The sequence below is a fragment of the Zeugodacus cucurbitae genome, chromosome 3 (genome assembly GCF_028554725.1).
Source record: "Zeugodacus cucurbitae isolate PBARC_wt_2022May chromosome 3, idZeuCucr1.2, whole genome shotgun sequence".
NCBI lineage: Eukaryota > Metazoa > Arthropoda > Insecta > Diptera > Tephritidae > Zeugodacus > Zeugodacus cucurbitae.
Window position 1 is genome coordinate 65427634 of NC_071668.1, and position 23649 is coordinate 65451282.

A 23649-nucleotide genomic window follows, 5' to 3' on the forward strand; every position below is an offset into this window, starting at 1 on the left:
AAATATCTTTCCTGTAGTTCGCAACCAGCTGAGTACCGGGATATACTTATCTCATTTTAGCTATAGCGGCTTTATAGAGCTGGATCGATCTCTCGTCGTCACATGCTGATTCTGTTATCATCCGTGAATTGGGTCATTAATTTAGATTTGAACGCCTATGGCATATATACCATATATTACACAGCTATATGTGAAATGTTGTGGCAACTTTGACTGATGAAGAACCTTCCCCAACGATTAAAATCACATCTCCGATTTAAAAACCATTTATCGTAAGTGCGGTCCAAAGAAGCCGAATATTGTTGATCAGTTAAAGCTCATATGATTTTCAAGTATATTATACTTGAGTATAAAAGTCGTTTTAGAAATACTCAAGAGACTGTTCTCAGTTAGTTCTACTAAATACTTCTTCGTTTTCGATCTATGATGTCGTAATTCGAAATTATTTTCTTGTTCTTGTTTTTTTCAGTCTTGAGTAGTGCCACCTTAATGTCTGATCATCGTGGCCACTTATATGTTCTTACCAAAATGTCTACGTATACTCTCCTGAATTTATACATAATATGACACGCTAACGCAAAACTGCTCCTCAGGAAGCAGGAACACAATATCAACGCAATTGTAGCATTTATCTAGTACGAAATCCACGACAGAAGCGAAATAGAATCAAGTAGTCCTAAGCGCTTGCCTATGTACATATGTATTTATGTATATATACATACAAACATTAAGCTGCTGCGCCTTCACTTTTTGCATTCGTAATGATGATCGTGCACGAGTTACAAGCGTTTAATTTGTGTATCTACGCTGAAATATCTTTCCCACTGTCAAATGAACATATTGAACTGCGATTCTAGCGAGGATTACTACAAGCCCAGTATGCTGGCGGGTATTTAGTGTGTACGAAAAGCTATATTTTTACTTAGCGACTTATATATACATACTTATATATATATATATATATATATATATATATATATATATTGTTGTTTGCCACTTTTGGGCCCTCTTTTCCTATTTGCGAGTGTGTACCTTTCATCTTAGGTTTCGTGCAACATTATCAATAAAAGCAAGTTTGTCTATATACATACATACAAATGTATATATAGTAGTATTTTTTTGCTGCCTCAGTTGTTATCGTTGCCAAAGGGTCAAGCCCATGTCTGTTGCATCGCTTGCGTCTAAGCCACTGCCCACTTACGACTGGTGGGGTGGTGGCAATACATTGTGCTTGTAATTTACGATTTGCACAACGCATTTGGTGACCTCTGTAGTTGTTGTTTTTTTTCCAACTTACAAATGCCACGCAACGATTGCGCCGTTGTGATATGATCTTTTCGGCGTCTGATTCTGAAGTTCCTTCTGCAATAAGTGGAATTCAATTAGTTAACTGGTTTGCAATGGTTGCGGTCTGGAGGGAAGGGGTTAAAAATAAAAAATTAAAAATGCATTTTCTATTTTTTTTTAGTAAAATCTCATATACTCTAGAGTTATTTTTCACGAAGTTGAAGTGTGAGAATTGAAAATCAAGCAGAAAATAAGATATTAACTTATCAGAATCATTGAAAATTTTGACCATAAAACCTCACTACTATACATAGCTTTTTACTATAAAAGTTAAATTTGGAATTAATTAATTAATTGGAATTTGGACATAAAAATGGTAATTTTTATAAATATTGGGGAAGTTATAATAGAGAATAGGTTTCTTGTAAAAAGCTTGTTTTGAAACAGTTAAAACTAAATGAGTGAGATATAGGGTTATATATACCAAAGTCATCAGGGTGGCGAGTAGAATTGAAATCCGGATGTCTGTCTGTCCGTCCGTCCGTTCGCGCAAGCTGTAACTTGAGTAAAAATTTAGATATCTTGTTTAAACTTGGTCCACAGCCACGCCCACAAAATGGCGATAACCGAAATTCTACAAAGAGCTTTAACTAAGCCATAAATTAGGCAATGAAAGTGAAATTTGGTATAAAGAATAAAACACTAAAACGCTAGGAAGTGGCATATTTGGATTTAATTGTTTTCGGAGGAGTGGGCGTGACTTCGCCCCTACTAAATCGTTTGTACATATCTCGTAAACTACTAAAGTTATATCAACGAAACTCTCAAGAGTCGTTTTCTTCCAATATTTCTTTATACAGTCTAAAAATAGAGGAAACCGGATTATAACCACGCCTGGCTGCGCAATGATATGTTATGAAAATAGTCCAAATCGGTTCACAACTACGCGTAATTTCCGTATACCAGAACTTTGAAGTCGATCTGAATGATATACTTTACAATATACATATAAAGTTAGCACTAGTGAAGATATCGGATCTGAATTTTGAACAAATACTGTGGCATCGCCCGTCTAGAAATCGGACCATAGGTATTCAAGGTCCCGTATATCGAACATGAGGACCTCAGAGCTTCGAATAAATTTTTTCATGTCACCGTTCCAAAACAGAGTGAAATCGGGTCATAACTTCCCCTAGTTCCCATGTACCTAATATAAGGGTTCTCAAATTGTGTGTTTTATTTATAAAATTAAATAAATGAATTGGGAGAGTATAAAATGTACGGTTACACTCGAACTTAGCACTTCCTTACTTGTTTTTATTAGGTTGCTTAGATTTGGTGTCTTAAAAGTGCTTTCGTTCACGATCACATTCTCTCCTATCGCTTCTATGCCCGATTTATGTAGGTTAGGTCGAACTGTCTGGTTACTTAGGTCAACGATATTGATAATAGGTTTTTTTTTTATTAGATATATCATACAAAGTTGGTATAACCGAATTAGTTCTACGAGTTTGTTACATCTAGAAACTTATTTCTTAAAAGGAGATGAATATTCGCCTGAGTTCTTTCAAGTTTGGGATTTTTTAGAGTTAAGATCATTCTTACACGACCAAATCAGATTAGTGGGCGTCATTTTATGAATGTGTACGATAACTCGTTAGTATTTTATTCAGATTTTTCATTCATGTCATTTGAAGGGCATCTCATAGTCGAATAGTTTAATACCATTTCCTTCATTTTAATTTTATTGTCTGTTTCCTTTTATAGTTCCAGAAAACGAAAAAGTAGTCGATGCAGTGTTTAAATAAATCCTTTACGATGTGGTTTATAATCATAAAATTTTGGAGTATCACTTCATTTCTCTTAATTATCGAGCTTTTCGTGTCAGTAAGAACATCAAACCACCGTAGACTGAAACGTCAATTCAGCTCTTTATTCAGCTATCATTTACTTGAGCTGAATGTGTGCGGAAAGTTAAAATCTCAAAAAAGGAATTTATGTTTAATGTTAAAATTGTAATCTAATCGATTTTGAAATCTTGCTTACACGCCTTCATAAAAGGTCGATAATCTGCAGATAATAGAATTGAATTAAACTCAGAATTTTTTTTGTGGGTTAAGGTTATATTGATTAGTTCCGTACGACTATTGTACACTCTATGGAATTCTGATTTATGAAAAGTTAAAATAATTGAACCTCGCTAATAAGACCTCAAGAGGGTTTACTACTATCATCTAATATCAAAAAATTATTTTGACTCTTACTTTGCAGTGTTCTCGGTTTCATTATAAGAAACTACCATGTTTTTTTTTGATATCTGAGTGTGAAATTGCTTAGAAACCCATATAATTCCTTTAATTTCCATAAAAATATGTTACCTAATACTGGAAAAAACGTCCTTAATGAATAAAAATACTAAAGTAAAGTATTTAGTTATTTATTACACTTTTCTTCCTACTCTACTCTTCAGCAATTAAAATATTTTTGGGTTGCACTCAGTTCCTCAATGCACATATATAATAAGAATGTGTGTACTTACAAAATATGGACATACCTAAAGCAAACAGTAGCAAAGCACAAAAGTTTATGAGATAAATCAAACCTTTTGCAGACATTTATGGTTTTAAGGTTAAAAAGAAAATGACGAAATTGAAGTAAATGGGCGGAGGGTTGTTGTAAGCCATATTGGAATAGACATAAGTGGGTAAATATGTAGAATACTACATGCTATAAGGTGGGAAGAATTAATTTTGGTGTACGTATTTGTAAGTATGTAAAGGGTGTATCTGAAGATGGAAATGAAATAATTAAACACATCAAAAATATAAATTTAAAAAATGGATTATGAAATGGTTAAAAGGTTTTTCTTTAATTGTACTATGTTTTATATTATTGTAATCACATTACATATCCAATGAAACACAATGGTGTGTGATGAATGGCCATATATCTATATAAATGAATTAAATTTTAATATGTTTTTTTTTCTCAAATCTCAAAGGAAGAAATCTTGGAACTGTCATTATAAATAAATAGTGCAAGGGTAAAAACAAACAAACAATATAATTAACTAACTCATATTTCTAATACTAAATTTAATTGTATTTTCAAAAGCATCTTAAACATTAATAAATAATATAATGTTAAAATAATAATAGCAAACCCGATTAAATAAGGTTAATTTTGGAAGTCAATAAAAAAACTCCACTAGATTTTACTTTAACGTTAAATAACATTTTTCTATCTATCTAACTTCAACTCAACAAAACCCGCTCTAAATTGATGATATTCTGAGTCAAAGCAAGTCGACCGGATGATCAACCCTAGCCTAAGGCAATATTTAACTCACCTTGGAATCGTTAACTGGATAAATACCTTTTAGAACACCGTAGTATAGTTTTACTTGTACTTAGGATTTTAATATTCAATAACAATTCAACCAAAATACCAACGAAACAAAATAAACGACCTTGAAATAGGCATAGTAATATATTCAAAATTGTACATGTGATTCAATATACTACATATAGAGCTTTTCTCAAAGAGAGATCTGGGTCTGATTGAAAAACGTTTTTTCATTAGCTCACAGAACTTCCAGCATTACCTTTAGGAAATTGTAATTGTTTACATATTTTTACTTTGGATTGGAATGGTCCCATTCAAGCTGATTTGTACTACAATTAGTTTTTATTCATTACTTTGAAATTGTTAAAGTATTCATGGTGCTTTATAGAGAAAGAGTACATAAAATATAATTTTTCATATGACACAGGGTGTTTACTTAGTATTTTGTGTTCATTTGCATGATTTGCTTACTATGGTTTTAGTATTTGTGTGTTATTTTCCATCTCTTTTTCATTTCTGTGATACAGTTCATCATTTATAAAAAAACATTATTACTAGCATTGTTCTTAAGGGGTACGTGGTAGTCAAATATTTTCAAAAAATCAATTTTTGCATTTTCATTAAGTATAATATCTTAAAAACATTCTCCGAAAATTTGAAATTGATCCGATAATTAATTTTCAAGTTAATTGATAAATAACAAAGAGCTCTCTGGCACTCCAAAACTCTCGGAGGAAACTTGAAATGCGTTTTTCTCAAAATTATGTTTTTTTTAAGCTGGTGACAACGAAACCCGCTAAATAACTTTTAATGATAGTATTACAACTTTTAGAATTCATAATAAATAATCCTGGCCTTGATCGAAGACTTTTTGTTTTTTAAAAAATTTCGATTGAATTTTTTCCTGATTTCCTGAGGCTGCCATTTTGTTAATTTTTGAAAAAAGCAAAAAAGCTTCGATCAGGCCCAGGATTATAAAGGGTGATTTTTTAAGAGCTTGATAACTTTTTAAAAAAAAAAAACGCATAAAATTTGCAAAATCTCATCGGTTCTTTATTTGAAACGTTAGATTGGTTCATGACATTTACTTTTTGAAGATAATTTCATTTAAATGTTGACCGCGGCTGCGTCTTAGGTGGTCCATTCGGAAAGTCCAATTTTGGGCAACTTTTTCGAGCATTTCGGCCGGAATAGCCCGAATTTCTTCGGAAATGTTGTCTTCCAAAGCTGGAATAGTTGCTGGCTTATTTCTGTAGACTTTAGACTTGACGTAGCCCCACAAAAAATAGTCTAAAGGCGTTAAATCGCATGATCTTGGTGGCCAACTTACGGGTCCATTTCTTGAGATGAATTGTTCTCCGAAGTTTTCCCTCAAAATGGCCATAGAATCGCGAGCTGTGTGGCATGTAGCGCCATCTTGTTGAAACCACATGTCAACCAAGTTCAGTTCTTCCATTTTTGGCAACAAAAAGTTTGTTAGCATCGAACGATAGCGATCGCCATTCACCGTAACGTTGCGTCCAACAGCATCTTTGAAAAAATACGGTCCAATGATTCCACCAGCGTACAAACCACACCAAACAGTGCATTTTTCGGGATGCATGGGCAGTTCTTGAACGGCTTCTGGTTGCTCTTCACCCCAAATGCGGCAATTTTGCTTATTTACGTAGCCATTCAACCAGAAATGAGCCTCATCGCTGAACAAAATTTGTCGATAAAAAAGCGGATTTTCTGCCAACTTTTCTAGGGCCCATTCACTGAAAATTCGACGTTGTGGCAGATCGTTCGGCTTCAGTTCTTGCACGAGCTGTATTTTATACGGTTTTACACCAAGATCTTTGCGTAAAATCTTCCATGTGGTCGAATAACACAAACCCAATTGCTGCGAACGGCGACGAATCGACATTTCACGGTCTTCAGCCACACTCTCAGAAACAGACGCAATATTCTCTTCTGTACGCACTGTACGCATTCGTGTGGTTGGTTTAATGTCCAATAAAGTAAACTGAGTGCGAAACTTGGTCACAATCGCATTAATTGTTTGCTCACTTGGTCGATTATGTAGACCATAAGTCGGACGTAAAGCGCGAAACACATTTCGAACCGAACACTGATTTTGGTAATAAAATTCAATGATTTGCAAGCGTTGCTCGTTAGTAAGTCTATTCATGATGAAATGTCAAAGCATACTGAGCATCTTTCTCTTTGACACCATGTCTGAAATCCCACGTGATCTGTCAAATACTAATGCATGAAAATCCTAACCTCAAAAAAATCACCCGTTATATTCTCAAAGGACTTATGATTGTCACCGCAAAGACCTTTATTAGAAACTGGGTCAACACAAGCAGCTATATCTTTGGAAATTAACTTTTTTTTCAAATTTTAGTGATTTCCAGTCAAAACATTGTGTAATAATGGTATCTTATTACTTTTGTAAAATAACATGATTTAATAGCAAAAAAGTACTGCAACCCCTAACGCCTTAAAACCTTAGAGTTTTCCCAGTTATTTAGTTTTTTTTGCAAATCTTTGTCGCATAATGAATATCTTCAGATTGCAAATAGGAAAAAGTGTGGAACAAAATCTGTCAGGTGAGATGTGATTAATCAGTTGAAAGTTGTTTTTATTGATAGTATAATCTTGCGCTGGAAATTTCGAGGATATTGGATAAGGCAATCCGAGTGGTCGAAAGAAATGGTTATTTTATAGGTCATAACTATGCGGGGCACTTTCATTTCATTTCAATGGAACCTTATTACGATGATTATTTCGATCAAATCAGGATCATAATTAACTTCATTCAACCTTCTAAACGATGTTAATGGAAACATTTACTGCTAAAGAAAAGGTATGACTTGTACATTCTGACATTTTTACATAAAATAGTTCTCTAATGGTGATTCCATTAACTTCAACTTCTAAGACGTTATTGTCAGTTATTGATGTGTTAAGTTCAGAGTCCAGGTTTCTTATTGGCATTTTCTCGGTCTTCTTGAAAGCTCGAATTGGTGTTTCCTTTTATCACAAAAATTATGCAAATTTTCTTATTAATTACTCAATATTTTTTTAGGTTCGTTTCTTCTTTTCCTAAAATATTGCACTTAACCAGAAAAATTTGTAAAATTTTCTACTTTTAGCAAAATGTGAGACTTGATAAAGTGCATTTTTTTTGTTCTTTTGGGGTGTAAAAATTGAACATTCGTACAGAGTATAATGAAGCACTTGTATAATTTTCACATAGATGTTCATATTTTTTTCGAGAAAATTGAATGTATATTCTAAATCAGAATTATTCTTTTCAAATACTTTTGACGATTTTGACACTCGCATGCCGACAGTCAAATATAAATGCACATATAATTTGAATTAAATAATCCCTATTACACACGGACACAGGGGCTTGTATACCCGCTTTGATTACCCACATTTTTAACTGTAAAAATTCAAAAGCAGATTTCATAGAATATTTAATCAAGACTTATCTGCACAGCTAATGCTTCTTTACATATTTATGCATTTATTTTAGCTTTGTGCACTTCTCACAATCATATCTGCTAAAGAATGTGCGCGTGTGTGTGTGGTTGCAACATTCGGCTCAAAGGATGCCGAGAATGAACAACAGTCGGAGCAGTTATAATACATATGAATGTAACGGGTGATTTTTTTGAGGTTAGGATTTTCATGCATTAGTATTTGACAGATCACGTGGGATTTCAGACATGGTGTCAAAGAGAAAGATGCTCAGTATGCTTTGACATTTCATCATGAATAGACTTACTAACGAGCAACGCTTGCAAATCATTGAATTTTATTACCAAAATCAGTGTTCGGTTCGAAATGTGTTTATCGACAAATTTTGTTCAGCGATGAGGCTCATTTCTGGTTGAATGGCTACGTAAATAAGCAAAATTGCCGCATTTGGGGTGAAGAGCAACCAGAAGCCGTTCAAGAACTGCCCATGCATCCCGAAAAATGCACTGTTTGGTGTGGTTTGTACGCTGGTGGAATCATTGGACCGTATTTTTTCAAAGATGCTGTTGGACGCAACGTTACGGTGAATGGCGATCGCTATCGTTCGATGCTAACAAACTTTTTGTTGCCAAAAATGGAAGAACTGAACTTGGTTGACATGTGGTTTCAACAAGATGGCGCTACATGCCACACAGCTCGCGATTCTATGGCCATTTTGAGGGAAAACTTCGGAGAACAATTCATCTCAAGAAATGGACCCGTAAGTTGGCCACCAAGATCATGCGATTTAACGCCTTTAGACTATTTTTTGTGGGGCTACGTCAAGTCTAAAGTCTACAGAAATAAGCCAGCAACTATTCCAGCTTTGGAAGACAACATTTCCGAAGAAATTCGGGCTATTCCGGCCGAAATGCTCGAAAAAGTTGCCCAAAATTGGACTTTCCGAATGGACCACCTAAGACGCAGCCGCGGTCAACATTTAAATGAAATTATCTTCAAAAAGTAAATGTCATGAACCAATCTAACGTTTCAAATAAAGAACCGATGAGATTTTGCAAATTTTATGCGTTTTTTTTTTTTAAAAAGTTATCAAGCTCTTAAAAAATCACCCTTTATGTACATTAGCAACGCGGGGTCGACGAAAAATAACTGTAGTAGCGACACATCAACGCGTTATTGCTGTTGACAAACAGATATACAACAACAACAACAATTGTTGAAGTAATAGCAACAATCAAGAAAAAATGAAAATACAAAAATTTTAAAATGACTGTGTCTGTGTGTTACATATAAAATTATATATCTATCTGCTTGTATATATTTGTTGCTGCATCACATAGCGCGCAACATTTTATGCTGATCCCTGTCAGGTTACAAAACACACATAATTTTCAAACAAAAAAAAAACAAAAATAACAAACAAAATAAATTTCCATCAACAACATGCGGCATACTATAACATTTACTGCGGACATTCCCGCTAGCTGTTGGTGGTTCTGGTGGCAACATCAACATCAACCAATAATGCAGGCGCGATTATGTCCAACAGGACACACTAGCCAACAAATTCCATTTCTTCACAAAAGTGTATGTTCACTTTTAAATGGAGGATAGCATGGAAAAGCGAGAAAAAAGGACTTCAACGAGCTAGCTGAGCCAACTGCGCTGGTCACTACACTTGTATGTGTGTAAAAGGATGCTCCTGCCACTAAATTTGCACAACGGACACTAAAATAACAATGTGAATGCAGAGCAAAAACAAAAAAAAAATATATAAATATAAACAAACAGAGAAGTTGACAATCCGCCCTTCAAGTAATCCACAAAAGAAATGAAAGCGAAATGCACGGTGGGAAAGAATATGAAGTGGACTTTAGGTTTTTACACGGATTCCATTGAACACTGGAGAGGTTCTTAATTTTAGGCAGTGTATATGAAGTAGAAGATATAAAGAAAGGTTTTTGAAGGGAATAAGCCTTCGATCTCTGTGATCTCCGAGGACACAGAAGGAATGAGATACCGCTTGTCGAAGATTGACACTTAAAAAAACAGATTTTCGACAGTTTTGGGATTTTTGACGGATTTCTGTAACCTACCGGTACTTGTATGATTTCAATTTCTTCGGATTCTACTCATTCCTTTGAGTTATGAAGAGGTTCTTCAGTTTGGCCGTATAAAATAAGCAAAAATTACAAGGAATGCTATTTAGAATGGTATTTCTCTGTGATCTCCGAGGACGCAAGGGGAACGAGAAGCCGCTTGTCGAATATCGACACTTAAAGAGTCAGATTTTCAACATCCTCTGGGATTTCAGGAACCTGCCGGTACTTGTATGATTACCAATTTCTTCGGATTCTACACATTCTAAGAGATTATTCAGTTTGGTAGTAAAAAAGAAGCGCAAGTTATAAGGAAATGTATTTTGAAGGAGTAGGCCTTTAAACTCTCTGATTTTCGAGCACACATGAGGATCAAGTTGCCGCTTGATACAGATCCACTTTGAAACTGAGAGATTTATGAGATTCTCATAAATTTTTGGGATCTTCTGGGACTTATAGGGTTTAGAAGCTCTAAGAATCCTACTTATTTCTGCCAGTTCTGATAGATCTATTGAAAATAATGAGTAATGATTTTCTTACATGGAACTCAGTTACAACGGGATATATATATGTTAGAAAACTAGAATAATCAGGAGACTAGAAATCGACATTATAATGTATATGGCTTTGGACGAGCTTGGTAAAGCAAATTTTGAAATATCGCCAATAACTATGGGTCACTGTTGGTATAGATCGATTTATTTGATGAAGATTTCGGAGATCGAGTGGGTGGATTTCGGAGATAGTAGCAATCATAACTAAAAGCTATGTCTTTCCAAAGCTGACATACATAGCTTGAGCTCGATATTGACGAATATATCTGTCATTGTAAGCCATTTCCCAGGTGATTCAGTATATTGGCTCCTTCAACAAGGATTGGGAAAAATCACGGCTCTTTTGGATGCCAGACGAAGTCTACGAAATTATCTGATAGAGGAGTTTGTTCAAGCCTAAAAGCAAGGGTTCTCGAGAGATCTAGAAAGATCTAAAGCGGCCGAAGCTTACGAAACATCCAGGACGGAAAACTGCTTAAGCTTCAGAACTAACGTCGAGAGATCTGGAAAGTAGTGAGGAGGTTGCTGATGCTACAACCTCGAAATTTAGGTTTCCTCATATTCCCAAATATCTTCCAGCTTGTCCATTACAGTTTTCAAGGGGGTAACCTTTTATGCTTTCAACAGTTGTAGATCATAAATTCCTTGCCTTTTCATCTACTTGCCTCGAAAATAAAAATCATTGAAAATCTTTACCGTGTACTAATCTAAGGACGTGAAATTGTAAAAGAGGCGTGGATTTACCCCACACTCGAATCCCTACACGAACATACTGATTTATGTGTGTGCGCATGGCAGCGTCCACAGGCGACCAACGACGAACTGCATAAGAAACCGACGCGGACCGAACCGAACTGTTGGAATGTTGACAAGTAGTTATAAAAGCATCGGCATCAACACCGACCCACCGGCTAAATAGTGCGCAGCCGAACTGGAGGGAAAAAAATGAAATGCCTGCAAGGCATCAACTTTGGGACAGCAAAATCTTTGCGGCTCGACCACCTGGCTTGTCTATGGACAGCGGACTCACCTATTTTCAACGCGCTGCGCCTTTATAGTATAGTAGCGACGCCGCAGACATTGTACGAATATTTATACTTACGTGGTGAGCGGATGAGCAGTACAGCAACGCGCTCACAACTCTACTCACATAACTGTCTGGCAGCTGACCACTCATGTTCGCTGCATTCGTAGCGTACAATGAATGCACCGTTGGAAAATGGCACGCTGGCTACAAAATAGACGCCAGAGCCCTGGCGAAAGAGTGAATGGAAGCTTTGCAAAGGCTGGAGCATTCAGCCTTGGCGCTTCAAGTCATAATTCGTTCAGCACCACGAGGCGCGAGTATGTGTGAGTGCGGATGTGTGTGTGTGTGTGTGTCACACAATACAACTAACTGTTGACACTGCTGTGGTTTGTGTAGCGCTTTTCTTTTCATTTCATTTAATTTTTTTTTGTATTCTCATCCTCCGTGTCTTTTTGCTTCGCGACAGCGCTGCTTTGTGTTCTATCTCCGTTGAGTGTGTTTCGTCCGTCGAAACGGTGATAGGTAGTTACAGTTACTGTACATATGTACATACATATTATCCTACGGTTGTCCTGGTTGGTGTGTTGTGTTGTTGTTGTTGTCCTCTCTAATAAAGTTTTGTTTTTTATATTTTATTTAGCTTTACGCCACTCAAGTTACCTCCGCACTCTACACTGTCTTCAGCTGCACTACTCTCTCTCAACACGGTCATCGTGTTGTTGTTTGGAATCCGTGTTGTGACATTTTAAATTGCACAATTTTATATAAAATCCTTTCGGGTAGTCTGTGGCATTATTTGCGCTGAGTGTTTGCCCAGCTTTGCTGCGTGTCACTTTGGTTAGTGGGTGCATTCTCTCTTTGAATTTATGCCGTTTTCTGAGTGGTCCGACCAGCTGCAGATTATAAATAGTTACTCGTGTATCAAAAACATTCCAACACAATGCTGGTGGTATGGAAAAAAATAAAAAACAAAAAGTATAAAGTATAAAGTAAAGGATTTCAATGTCCACAAGGTTACACGAGCGGGTTGCTACGTAGTTGTGTTGTTATAAATTTATGTGTGCATTTGTTTTCTTTTCTCTTAAATAAATTTGTTTACTTTGCTAATGAACAACTGTAATTTAGCGAGATCTGGGTTATTATATTCTCTGGATGTTAAGTAGAGAAAAATGTAGTATTTACTGCATTTTGCTATCTTTTTTTAGCTCTCAGTATGTTGTCTATGGCTAACTCGGCTATAATTATAAAATTATCCCCAGATATAATTTTATAGTAAACATCAGTGCCTCTTCTGAGTTCAGTTCTATTTCATATTTCGCACGTAAAATTGACTTGATTTAGTAAATATGAAAATCCGCACATCCCTAGGTCACTAACAGAGTCATTGCACACCAGTTTCTCTTAAACTTGAAGACAGAATTTTTCCCTTGCCGCAGAATTGATCCCATTTTCAAGATTAACCAAGATAAATCAAGCATATATTCGATGAATAACACTGAAATTATGATCCCAAAAGCAGTCAGATCCAACAAAGATACTCGATGGAAAAATTTGTTAAACAAATTAAATTAAATATTTTCTTCATATTTGGATAATCAAATCTGATGTGATAACCTGAAGTGAGGGTGAAGAAACATCGGCAGTTCGTGGCCGAATCATTATTTGTTTAAAGTAGTGATCTTATCTATATGTTTCTAACTGAAAAATTTGAAGAAATTTACACACAATTATTACTTTTCTTGTATGGTAATATAAACACGAAGTGAAGACAAGTGTTTGGTGTTTTCAGAGTACAGTATGCGGTCCTCTGTTATGTACTGAGTTTGGATCCACTTGGACGATGTATTCGAATAACTAGTTAATGTGGTGTTCAAAAGAAATATTTGAGAAAATATTCATAATTATTTTGAGTCGCGCACTGTAAGGGTTATCTCGTTGGAAAGGAAATGTTCAGCAAATAATTTTGTTATATGTTGTATCTTTGTATTTCTAGCTAGTTTTCATCACTTATTCAGAAGGTTTAATTAACATTATGTTCAATTCGGACAATTAGTCGAGACAATTTAGATGTTAATTGATTCAATTCAATTGTTTTTGGATGCCAATATACACAATTAAACTCCAACAATTAGTATGAGAGTTGTTTAAATTGGATAACAATTTTGTTTGGAGTAACAATGGATTTAAAGATTTTCGGTTAATATAAGCTCATATTGTGGGCTAATATAATACAATCTGAATTTGTATATGGAAAAGATAATATAACAATTGGATAATTGGCTTATGCAAAGAAAAAGAACTGAGTAAGGGACCCTAATTATACATTTATATCATTTACATCCGTTTCGTGTATTAGGTCCTGATGAATCCTTTAGTTTTATTGAAAATGCCTTTGGTTCAGATATCGATAAAAATTATTTTCAAATATAGTCGACATTGATATTTAAATTATATTAATTCTTTATATGCATGTTTTGTAATTTTTGAAATATATTTTAATCAATAAATGAATGCATTCGAAAGACTCAAGCAGGCACCACTGTAATTAGTTAATTACTTTATTATAAATTAATTGAGAACAATTAGTTAATTGTTTGGTTGGTTGTTAAATTAAGCACAATTAAGTGTTAAATTGCAAAAAATCTTTTAATTTAAATAGGTTTGGATAAAAGCTCAATAATGCGTAGTCGTTCTTACCTCTAATATTAGGTTGGCAAATATCTCCTTTTCGCTTTTTTGCTCTTTATTCAATGCTTTATAAAAAGTGTTTTAATGATCGGATTTAATTCATATATGCTCCGTTTCGTTCGATAATATGTTTCCTTCTAGACGGCAACTTCATAATACCCCCCTCGTAGAAGCCCTCCACCTTATTTGCAAAGAACTCGGGCAGCCACTTTTCACAAGCCTCTTTTAAGTTCAACTTTACTCCACCAAGGGCGTTCGCCATGGATAGGAACAGGTGGTAATCATTTGGCGCTATGTCCGGGCTATATGGTGTATGCGATAAAACCTTCCATCCGAGCTCCTGTAGCTTCTGACGAGTCATCAACGAAGTGTGTGGTCTGGCGTTGTCCTGGTTGAACGCTACACCCTTCCTGTTGGCCAATTCTGGACGTTTCTGGTCGTTCGCCTGCTTCAAGCGGCCCAGTTATTCGGAGTAGATGGTAGAATTAAGCGTCTGGCCATATGGAAGTAGCTCATTATGGATGATTGCCTTCCAATCCCACCAAACACACAGCAAAACCTTCCTGGCTTTCAATCCCGGCTTGGCCTCTGTTTATGACCATTCACTGGCCTTCGACCGTGGCCGTTTTCACTTGATATTGTCGTATGTGATCCTTTTTTGATGGTCAGTCACCATCCGCTTCAAAAATGGGTCTGGTTCGTTCCGTTTCAGCAGCATATCGCAAGCGTTGATTCGGTCCAGAAGGTTTTTCTAGTTTTCAACGTCCCATATTTTAAGACGATGTAATTCGTTTAATGTAAAGACATATAACAATTCAATTTAATGTAATGCTGAAAGGCTTAAGTAAATTTTAAGAGCTAATTACTTTTTTATAAAATTATTTGGATCTTAAACAAAATATTTTTATTTTTTTAATAATAATTCGATGTGTTATTTTTAATTTTTTTATTTTTTTACAATTATATTTTATATTATATTATATTATAAATGTACTTATAATTAAATAATTTATTTTGTATATTTTTTATTGTTTTTGCAGTTCTCCAGTGGAAATTAAATATGGATTATAATTTATCAGATATAACATATTTGTCGATCAGGTGAGTGAAATAACAGCTTTCTAAGTTATTTGCTTATAACCTGTAAATGAGTACGTAAATGAAATAATTAATACTTACTTAAGAAAAATATATTAAATTCTTATTCTCAAAAAATATATTTATTTAATTACTTTCTTACTTGTTAATAATTTTATCCATATGTATATATGAATGTTACACATATCTATAATACTGGTACATATTTCTTATTATTGTGCCATCGATTGTCTCCAATATTCGTGTGTCTTCTGACATGCTTCCTTGCACCAATACTTTCACCACGATTTCATCCTGGAAGCACATTAGTTGTTCGTGTTGTATTGCTTATTGCATATGATCCTTACCATTGGCAGCAATATTTTTTTTTGTGGAGCTGCACACACAGAACTAAACGAATGGCAGCTGCAGCATAAATCAAACTTCCATTACAAACGAAACGAAAGATCCTCCCCACATCAAGAACAACGCGCTGCAACTGTGATTTATGTGGAAGAAGAATCAGTGCGCGTGCATTTCTTTCGTTGATAAAAATTTCGAACTAAATCAAAACTTCATTTCACTTCAGTGGCATATCTTGCAATGTGCTGCGCTTGGCACCAACACACACACACACACACACATGCATACATATATACAAATACAAGTGTGTAAAGTTGGTACGCCCTACGAACTGTGGCTGTGCTTTAGCTTTAGCGATTACCAAGTGGGTGGGTGATGGTGCTTGGTGGTGTTGGTGCTATAACGGTGAAATATCGCTTAAAGCACGAAGATGCTAAAGCTCTTGAGCAGGCTAGCAGCCTGCTGTAAGGATCGAATGGATGTGCCTATGTACCAACACACATACATACACACGCTATATTATATACAGCAACAGCAACCAACGGCTGTACATCATAGTTGTTGTTATTGTTGCTATTGTTATAGTTTCATTTGTTGCTGTAGTTGTAGTTGGTAGTGATAGCAAGCAGTTGGCTGCTCGTCTCATGTCTCCGAGTGTAGTCTCGACTCGACAAAATTCTCGGCTGTCAGTTCAATAAATCATTTGCGTTTTGACAACGCAACGCTTCAGTGCATCCTCGTCTCGCTTTTGGAGCGCCGCCATTCGGTTGCTGCCGGTGCTGCTGTTAAAACTCGTCTCGAAGCTCGTCTCACTCTTACTCTCGCACTGCAGCGCTAGTGGCTGTAAGCGGTGTTGTTGTTGTTGTCCTGCTGGGGTGTGCAGCAGCTATAAATGACAGTTGTTGTTGTTGTAGTAGTGGCAGCAACATTTGCCAACACGCGACGGCGTAGTGCCAATGAAAATCCATAAATAGCAAAACAAAGCAAAAATGGTGAAGCTACAACAACAACACACACATACATATATACATTGCAACATATCAGCACATTGCTGGTGCATCGTCGCCGTCAACTTTGTCATCAAAAAATATAAAAAGACAGCAGCAACAGCAACAAAAAAAAGACGCAAGCAAAAGTTGTAGTGTAGCACAGCAATGGCAATGGCAAAGGCGCAAGAGCGCAAAAGACACAAAAAGCACTAAAAACCATAAATTCTCGTTGCGACCAGGCAGAGGTTTGGTGGACCTATGATGTTGCGCACAAAAAGCATTTTACTTGAGCTTTCATAGATCAAGAAGGCGCAGACTCGTAGTGGATTGTGAAAGTATGCCAACAACAATAACAGTAACAACTACAATAATAACAACAGTAACGAATATAACAACAACATCAAGAAATATTAACAACAACAGCAATAATTTTAACAACAACAAGTTGCTGTAATACTACCCAACAAGCAGCCCTTGCACGTGGCGCTCACATACACACACGGACACATTCACTCAGCCTTTGTCCATCTGTCACATGGAGAAGGTGTAACCAGTCTCCAGCTGTAACTACAGTCACTGACTGTTTGCATTTATGCAGTTATACAGCCGCCATGTTGTATATGTTCAGGCTCACATACACTCATATACACACATAGTACTTCAATCACAACTACAATGCACGTGACAAGGACGCGCGCATAAAATATAGTTTGTGTGTGTGAGATTTACGTTTGTACTACTTACTTTTGGGGATTTATTAATGTGTGTAGATTTATATAAGAATAGAATGGTTTTGTATACCATTTATAAAATCTCATTGATATACAAATGTATTGAATCATATTGTAATTATTATTTTTATTGAATTTAAAATAATATGACCAAATAATTTGAGAAGTTTGAAAACTGAAGAGTAGACACAGATTTCCATTATGATGTCATTACCAGGCAAAGCATGAAATATAAAGAAATGAGTTATGAATAGCTCCGTAATATTGCTAAGCAGTAACTTAACTCCATTATGGGGTTAGGGGTAGTCAGAGACACGAAAAAATGAGTTCAGTATTTTGTTGTTATAAATTCACACTTGAAGCCACGAAAATTTGAAAAAAATTAATTTCCAAAGTTATTGCTGTTTGTGTTGACTCAGTTCCAAATAGGGATGCAAACGATGTATCGATGTTTTTGAAACATCGATGTTTTCGTCAAAAAGCATCGATGTTAGCCATCGATGTCTCGAATCAAAAAACATCGATGCATCGATGTCACTTTCAACGATGTTTTATGTCGATGTTTTATATAAAAATTTGGCTTTACACCTTCACACTTTTTCGGGTATTAACTCGAAACCCTCTATTTGGATACGCTTTATTACATTCGATTTCTGAATTCGATTTTTGTAAAAGATAAGAGATTCAAATTACTGCATTTTAAAGATGCTATGGCTAAAAGAAATACTTTTTTTGTTTTATAAAAAATTCAAAGAATCGCGCTGATACAACGGAATCTTCGGATGAGTGTGAAACAGAATACTCGTTTGATATTTGAAACCAGAATAAACATTTGGTCCACCAAAAGGTGAAATGTAACCTGTCAAATTTGAAGAGAAAATGTATCTCGACTGTTACCCCTACCAATCAGAAGCCAATAAAGTTTGGGTTGACATGAATACGGTGTTTCCGGAGTTGTATAAATAGGCTTATTAATATTTACACATTGTGACCACTTCAGTGCCGAGTAAACGACCGTTTTCTAAACGCCCTGGGTAACTATCACGCAGAAGTAAGATCGAAAAGAAATGACAGTGAAAAAACTTTCCATGTCGCTGTTTTGAAATTCTGTTATTTGTTGAGAAAAAACTTTAACAGACATATAGTGCTAAGTGAAGTAAAATGTATCAACATAAGACGTACTACATTTCATTTATTTATGCTTCTGCTTCTGTATGCCTTAGCATTTCATACTAAATTTAAAATAAGTTAAAAAAGTTCAAAAATAAATCGATGTTTCGATGTATCGATGTTTTAATGGCCGATGTCTTTGATTTAGATGGGTTTTGAAGAGACATCGATACATCGAACCATCGATGTTTCATTTCACGATGTTTGCATCCCTAGTTCCAAAACAAGGTCCTTGCGGTGACAATCATAAGTCCTTGTTGATTCATCTAAAACCAATCGTATAAGAAAAATTAGTTTTATAAATAGATAATTCTGTGCAAGATCGAAGCTTTTTTCTTTTTTCAGAAATTGACAAAATGGCGAACTCTGGAAATGTTTGAAGTTATACTTCTTATACGATGTTAAACTTTAAACAATTATCGCAACCAACAGCGTTGAACAATTAACGCGAGAGAGAGAGTGAATGAGAGTAAAGCAGAGAACTTAAAGCACTTGCCATGCTTATGCTATTTGAGCAATTCTTGTTTTTGTAGAACAATATTTAAATTTTTGGTTGGTGACATATTCACATGTGTACGCATATGTATGTTTGTATGCTTGCGCATTATTTGTTTTTCTTTCGTTTCTGTTTCATTTCTGCGAATTCTCAACTATTTTGTGTGACTTTTGTTTGAAATACTCTGTGTTGGCCGTTGAAAAGTTAAGACTATACTTCACAGGATCATTTTTGTAGTCAGTCTTCATTTACTTTCTGTGCAAATCGAAAGTATTAGCACCCGCGATGAGGAGATATATCGTGTTATCTGACAGCGTGAGGTTTATGAACTTCATTTCTAATTTTGTCTTGTGGCATATTAGAAATGATGTTTCTTCGATGAACGCTCGGTTACAACGGATAAAACGACTTCTGAGTGGTGATTTTAATGAAAAAATTTCAAGGTTTTATACAAATAATTATATATAATAGTGCAGTCAATAAGTACAGTAGGGCAATTCATTTGCAAATACGCTGTATATTTTGTTAGTGTAAAAGCAACAATGTGCCTCGCTCATTTAAGAAAGTGTTGGGTTGGAACTGCAAATCCATATTCGATTTTAAAACATTAAATAAGAATGGGTTGAATGGATTATGGTTGAATGGATTATTCCATAGATGTAAGACATTTCATATCGTATTTTAGTTATCATAATCCAATTGTAAATATTAGAGATTTGCTTTATAAAATGTGAATTTAAGAAAGTTTTGGTCACTCCACCATATTTTTATCCTTTCCATCTCGCTAGCTTTCTTCTTTCTTCGTAGTGACTCCACGCACCTTTTTTTCTAGTTTTTCGGGCAAAAATCAAAAGTTAATTGGTCTTACAAAATCGATCATGATATACCCATGATATATTCTAAAACCTGTAGAGCGGTTTTCGAGTTACAGTTGTCGCGGGTTCAAAAAACATGTATTGATAAAAATGCATTTAAAGTTTCAAACTAACGTGTGAATTATTCGAGCGCTCTTTGTTATTTGTCGAATAACTCGAAAAGTAATTATCGGATCAACTTCAAATTTTTAGAGAATATTTTGAAGATATTACACTTAACGAAAATTTACAAACTTTTTGTTTTTGTAAATCCTTACCTCCTCTAACACTTTAAGATTTGATATCTTGACTTGAATAGTTTTCACAACTCCCAAGCTTGAGTGACGTTTTCTAGAAAGTCAGGTGTACACAAATAAAATAAAATATGATATATGCAAACATATTACAAGATTCAATAACAACAACAACATCCGTAATTAATCTTAAATGTGTCCCAAATAGTAGGTCTTCCTCATACTTTAACATATATTGCAATTGTCTAAGATATAATTATGTTTTAATACAGTGACTTAGTTAAACTTTTGCAAAGTGGGAGTATGATAAAAAATATTTGTGTTTCACCTGTCTATATCCTTTCTCAAGAAAGTTTTGAAGTTGCCAACCCAAGTATAGACAAACTGAGTAAAACTTGATAAAATTATTTTGTCAAGCTAATGTAGCTCTTTTTTGGGTCCAATTATTATTTTTAAGTTTATTTATAACAAAACCAGATGACATTGGGGACTACTTCTACTTATTGCTTCTTCATTGGTTTACGAGCCATACTAGTGTAACCCATGACAAATTACGAAAGTACTCATTTCAAAATTTTTTTGGACATAACAAGGTATACTTTCAACTATATTCTTAAATGTTTCTTTATAAATATAGAAAAATAACGGAGTTTTTTACTGTTTTGGAAAGTTCAACAACTGCTGACATGATTCCGGCCGAATGAGCACCTGAAACAAAAAAAAAAAAAAAATTGAAAAGGTTAAACGCCCCTTAATCCAAGATCTGAATATTTATTGAATAAATATCGCTTAAAGTAAGAAAGAATATAAAAAAGTTTTAATCTACTATTTTTCTACGATGTTGCTTCAATTATTCCAATTATTTTATAGTATTTATTATCAACCTTTCAGAAAATTTGGAAATATTTTTAATAGAATCTTCTATAGTATAGTATTTTTTGGGTCGTTATCAATATATTTTCTTCCTTGGTTCTTAAATGATTACTCTTCAGATTATATTTAAAGGCACTGAAACTTTAGGGATACTCAGTAATAGCCATATCGCCAATTGTCGAAGTATGAACTAGATGAACTAATTTTAAAAGGAGACATCTCATATTTCATTTAACTATCAGTTCTTTGAAACTGATACTTGAGACAATTATCCCCGTTTATATCAAAAATGTCTAAGTCTTCTCTGCTGACTTATACAGTACTTTTTTAAGGGGTTAAGTGGTTGTCATATTTTCAAAATTAAAAAAAAAATGTCTGAATAAATAGTACAATATGTTTAAAACATAATCCAAAAATTTTAAATCGATCCGAGTAGGATTGTAAGGGATAGATCCCTAGATCGGAACTTCCGACGTTTCGGAGATGTAAGTTTCAATTTAAAGCTTTAAACACGTTTATTTCCAAACTCAATTTCTTAAGTCGGTGGACATGATTACTCGAAAAGTTATGAAGCGAATTCGTTATAAAAAAATAATTGTTTATTTATATTTTTTCAATGCAATATATTATTATTAAAAATGAGATTTTTGTTCAAATTCTGGTAAAAATTCAAATTTTAATATTTTTCCTTTGTTCGAGAAGTATCTATGTACTATCGAAATATTTTTGTTTTATTGACTTTAAATGAACCAATAATGAGTTAGGCAGATGAGGAATGTTTAAATAAAAATTTCGGTAAATACGGTCTAAATATGTATCTTTGATTTGCTAAATTGTATTGAAATATATTATTGTATATGTATACAGTGGCGGACAAAAAAACGGGACACTTACTTTTTGAGACATTATTTTCCATCGATGTAGCATTAACCAATCAAACTCTATTATAAAAGTGGATATTAATTATATCAAGTACATTATTCAGCTATAATAAAACGTTTTTATTTTATGTCCTTATGGTAAAATTAGTTATTTTTATATAAAATCAAAAAAAATCCTTAATTTTTTGAGTATCCTCTTTTTTTGTCCGCCATTGTATATTGAAAAAAATAACCTATTTTTCGATTTCTGAAACCCACCTAACCCTTTAACTACAAATTTATAGCTATATATTATAATACTTAAAGCTGATTGTAGTTTCATTTTAGTTGTTTATCGTCAGTGAAAAGTTCAGGCATTAAGTGTCTTGGATTTTGTAAAAAAACTAATGTCAAAAGTAGTCGCAAGTTAGTTGAATCTGCTGAGAGCTGTCATTTTTTAAGGAATTTTAATTTTACTTAAAAAAATATTTGTGGAATTCAGTATAGTGAGTAAAGAGCTGTTAAGAAATTCGCCTACCCACAAAGCTTGCTATCCTCACAAAAAAATTTGGTCTGATTGTAATGTAGAACAATCAGCAGCCATTTCTAATTTTCAAACTTACATTTGCTCTGTCCTTGATTGGTGAATATATTTATGAGTATATTCACTATACACCAATACATACTCAGAAATATTTTTGATAATTGATGAGTACCGACTTGTATATATTTGAATGTTGAGATACATATGTATCTATATAAATATAACTGCATATAATATCTCAAATCATATAAAATATAAATATCAGCGTATCTATTTTCCGCATATACACTCAAAAAGACCTAAATACATGTAATGACAAATAGAAAGCAACAAAAAAAACTACTTGTAATGCGACAAAACTTTTCATCCTCATACGCCATAAATTTTCCAGCCGTCATACAGCTAACTGATATGCCATTTGCTGTGCACCCACAAGTTGAGGGACAACACAACGCCCACATACCAAGTTTCTTAAACACAAACACACGCGCAAGTATTTAAACAGGTGTGTCAGTGTGTGAGTTGGGGTGCAACTCAGACAGCGTTACGAAACAATAGGTAACGGTACACGTATTTAAATAACACGTATAAAGACGTTCTAACAACGATTGGCGCATATGTTAGTGTGTGAGTGAAGGTGTGTGTTTGTGTGTAAATTACCTTAAATACATGCTATATACAAATTTATGTGTATCCGCATATGTAAATGTTAAGCTTAAGGATCGCTCATGTGGGTCGTCGTTGACGTCGTGGTCGGAGTCGTCGTCGTCATCTTATCTCTATGTCATTTTCTCAATGTATAATGGTGGAAGCTTCTCTAATTTAACCCATTTCATTAGTTCTTGAAGTGTGTGTCGTTGGGTGAGGAGCACATTTACCAACGGTTGTGGGCATATATACATACATATATAGAAAAGTTATACTCCTTACTTATACATGTGTGCACATGTATGTATGTGTTGGC

General features: G+C 34.5%; 1 non-coding gene across 1 annotated transcript; it reads left to right on the top strand.

Moving 5' to 3' along the window:
• Window positions 1–19506: 19506 nt before the first annotated feature.
• Window positions 19507–19720, top strand: LOC114803559 (small nucleolar RNA U3). Its single transcript, XR_003752041.1, has one exon. It is a non-coding gene; the product is annotated as a small nucleolar RNA U3 (small nucleolar RNA).
• Window positions 19721–23649: the final 3929 nt, after the last annotated feature.